This window comes from Bison bison, unplaced genomic scaffold, assembly GCF_000754665.1.
Source record: "Bison bison bison isolate TAMUID 2011002044 unplaced genomic scaffold, Bison_UMD1.0 scf7180017864503, whole genome shotgun sequence".
In the NCBI taxonomy this organism is placed as follows: Eukaryota; Metazoa; Chordata; class Mammalia; order Artiodactyla; family Bovidae; genus Bison; species Bison bison.
In genome coordinates, this window is record NW_011495061.1 from 2,899,923 (window position 1) to 2,904,249 (window position 4,327).

Below are 4,327 nucleotides of genomic sequence, written 5' to 3' on the forward strand. Positions count from 1 at the left end.
ACTTGTGTGTGTGTGTGGGGGGGGGTGTTGCTGGCAAACCCTCACACACAGACAGTGCCCGTGCCAGTCATAGAATTTAAGAGAGTGTGGGCTTTGGTTTCCACCCTGAGCGGCCGTGGGGAGGCCTGCCTTCCCTCCACTGATGGTGTTTCTCGTGGATGTTGATGCTTCTGCTGTGACGAGAACCACACGCTTCGCCTCTGATGGTGAATATCTCAGGTTTTGCTCAATATGGCTATTCAGTTTTTTTCTTATTTCCTAGTAAAAATAATCTTGTCTCTTAACAAGATTTTCAGTATCTCATGACTTAGATATTTTTCTTTCCAGATCAAACTTGTTAAACTCATGTAAACATTTGTGATTGCTGATTAAAACTACATTTGAGTCCTGGATATGAGTCACTGCGTTTCTTACGGCTGTGATGACTCTTAGGTTTCCCTCTGGGTTGTGGTGAGGCTGTGCCGCTTTTGCTAATGAAAAATAATGAGAGAGGAGCCGCTGGCTCCGTCTTCCCTCCAACCACGTTTCTGCCTTTTAATGACTTTTATTGACCAAAAACCAAAACAAAAGCAAAAAGCCAGAAAAAAAGGAAAAAGCAAACAACACCTAGGGTGTAACAGAAAAGTTTCTCAGAGCCCCTGAAAAGCAACCAAATACTGAGAAGAAATTCCCAGAGAAAATGTTGGGGGAGGTTTACATTACTTATTAAAATAATGAGGAGAGAAGATGTGTTTGAGGTGGATGGTTTCAAATTGCACTTGTATGAGATGGTTTCTTTGGGTCTCCGTGGAAGACGTCTGTGAGCCTCTTCTCATAAGAGAAGGACCACATGGGCTGAGATGCACAGCTTATATTTTGGTACATGGATTACTATTTGCAAAGAATAAGCCAAGACCAATGAATCTATTTCACTGAGGAGTGGAGAGTGGAATAGAGCAGAGTCCCAAATGGGAGCAATCGATACTTGATTTACTAAGACAAGCCCTAAAAAAAGAGAGTCAATAGCTGGTTATATTTTTTATACCTCTTTCTCTGCTTGGTTGACATTTATTCACATATGTAATAGTATGATCTAAATAAATATTTTAAACTGTATATCAATCTATCTTAAAATTCATGTTGTAATGAATATGAGAAAAAGCCAGCCTTTGATGTGATTGTGTATCCTGTGTTAAACTCTAAGGCAAATCTTTGAGGTAATCTTTAATCTTGACACCCAGTCCATAGCATATTCCATGGGTTTATACCAGAATGCAATTAACAGTATTATATAGTCATGATAAAAAGGATACCCATTAGATATGTGCATTTTTTATTGTGATCTTTAGCCTACAATTTAATCCCCCTTTATAAGTTTCTTAAATTCCTCAGATTATTTGCTTTTAGAGCAAGGACTTAAATAAATGAAAGGTCAAACGCAACAAATGAAATTGAAATATGAAAGTCGTAGAAACTCGTTGCCCATGAATTACCCAGAAAAAGAGGCAGGAGATGACATGCTTCTCTGGGGGTCCTGCTTGGCACCTCCTGCCTGAAACATGTATTTGCTGGGGAGGAAGAAGCCACCCTTTTCATCTGTTTTCAGGACTTGCCCTGCTCAAACAGATGATGATTACGCTGAATAGAATGTTGGCTCGTTTGTCTGTAGGACCATCATCTGAAAGACCAAGCTTTGCTTCATAAGGACAGTTTGTGGAAGTGGAGTCTAAAGCATCAGATACAGCTCTCTGCCCTTGCCAGTCCTGGGGGGACTCGGAAGGTGGCTGGGTGGGTAGAAACCTAGGCTCGTAGATGCAGCCTACAAACCCACGTACATAGATAGGAACCAAGTCAGGGCTCAGAGAGGCCAGCTACAGCTTGGACTGCACCCGGGTGATCCCAGAGAAAAAGTGTCCAGAAATGTCTTTAATTCCTTAAAAAAAAAATAATTCCTATACGCCCATCTTGATTTTCAAGAAAGAAAAAAGGTAGCCTGTACTATAACACACATAGAAAATGTTCTGCCCCACAACAGCAAAGTGTTCGTGAGACACGTTTGATCTGTTACAAGGTTAGCGGGAGGCGTGCAGTGCCGAAAGAGGACAGACTGTATGGTTTCAGTACCTGGAGACCATCGGATTTTTGCACCACAGTTTATGTCCCTGGATATGTTTCAGTGCCTCCTAGTTTACAGTCTATGAGAACTGGAATAGAGTTCATGTCCTAGTGTGTGAAAATTATATAAATCTTAATTATGTTGAATTGGCTCATGGTGCTTTTCAGGTCTACTCTATCCTCGTACTTTTCTGCGTATTCATTCTGTTACTTTCTGAGAGTTTGATACTGAAACTCCAGCTAAAAATCTTCATTTATTAAATAACAGTAATACATAGTGGAACTATGCGTGAAGGACTGGGAGCCTGGTGTGCTGCAGTCCGTGAGGTCGCAAAGAGTCAGACATAACTTAGCGACTGAACAGTGAGCCACAATACGTAACTTGGTTCTTATTTCCTAAGCCTCTTGTAAGTGTGTTATTATACTTTCATAATTTAAAAAATAAAAAGGAGGAAAAAGTTACTAAGAAACAAAATAAGCCACAATGTTACATGGAAAATGTATTTGAATCTTACTATAATATGGCTTAGTATCATGGAACAAAATTTCAAGGAACCTTGAGTCAAAATTGTATACCGTCCCCCAAACACAATAGCCCAAAGCAGAAGCCTGACCCAGCAGGGTAAGCCATTCGATTAGACGGAGTCGTGTTCTGTTGAACTACAGTGTAGGTCCAAGTTTCCGTAACTGCGGACTTGGTCGATCTGTGATGTACCTCGGAGGCACACAGATCTTTCCTTAGAGCAGAGATTCTAGCGACTTCTTTCTCCTTTAGGGATTGTTACTAAACCAATATCTAAGGAATGCAGGGTATGTAATGAAACCTTGGAAGCCCAATGTCAGCTAATTAAGGGCCTGCCTGGGAGTCAGAAAGATCCTCTAAGCGATAAGTAAAAATGTTAATACCGGTCTCAAACTTTGTGAGCAGAGAAGTTGGCACCTGAAGAGTGCCGATGTCCTCCCGACATTCCGTGTTAGGGGTTTGCCCCAAGCTGCTCTCTGACCAGTGGGGATTTCTCTGCTGTGTGATCTGATAGAGCCGATAATGCTGGGGGGACACCACTGTCCACAGAGAGAGAAGACTTCAGTCAGGTGAGCTCCACTGTCTGATAGAAATGATCTTTATGGCTTTGTTGTTCTTCATCAAAGGACGTTGATTAAGCACCTTCATGCCCTGTGGTTTGTAGAAGAAAGCAGAGAACCAAAAAATAGACTATTTGGTCCCCATTAAAAATGGACCCCACTTAAAGCAACATGGTATTAAAACACAGCAAGATCTCATACAAATGCAGCTTCAATAAGTGTTATTAAATTATTAGACCTTTAGGTGAAAATATACCCGCGAACTGCCTTTATATGCAATCAAAGCTGTGATTAAATATTAATGCCCTAAGATTAAAGGGTCACTTGAGTAGGTTTTCTTAAGCAATACCCCCAAATGGTGAATAGGAGATGTTGCAAATTAGCTGCCTTTTGTACACTTTGTGGGCGCTAAAACCTGGACCAGTTCTGAGGGTGAAAACCTCCAGGGTGTGGGCCAGCCATGCACGGGCTCATGCATTCTTGCCTGTCAAACCACAGGAGGCTCATCCGGCCTCGCACCTCCTCCCGGTGCCACGCAAGGTCCTTTCGCAGGAAGAGAAGCGTCTGAAGCAGCGTTTGTGTTTTATAAAACCCAAGGACGAGCTGCTGCCGACTGTCCGTATGAACTAAGGGTGTGTGAGACCTTCAGCCTTGAGAAAGGAATACTTGCTGCTCGCTCAGAAATCCTTTTCCTTCTCCTCGGCCTCGGGTCAGGTCCAAGGGAGCCTTGGTGCCCGACAACATACCCAGTGGTGGAAGCTCTCTCCTGCGTTCCCACGATTGCTGAGGGCCCGCAGTCACCCTGTAGCTCGGGACGGCAGTGGGACCAGAGACCCCCTTCCCTCCGGGCAAGGTCATCACGTGGCCCAGGTAGGGCCCCCCAGGCCCTGGCACTGAGGGGGCACCCAGGCAGGCGAGGGGAGCAGGACCAGGGGGAGCGGTCCCTCTGGGGGCTCATGCGTCCTTGCCCTGAGCAGCCCCAGCCCCTAAGCCCAACTGTCCTTGACCCGAGGCCCCGGGGAGTAGGCTCCTCAGCTGGCCAGCCCGTGACGCTGCGGGAAAGCCGTGGGAGTGGAGGGGGGCCCACCAGCTTCTTCAGCTCGTTCTCATTGGTCTGAACCTGGGAGCCAGCCTGGCTCGAGGCCCTGCT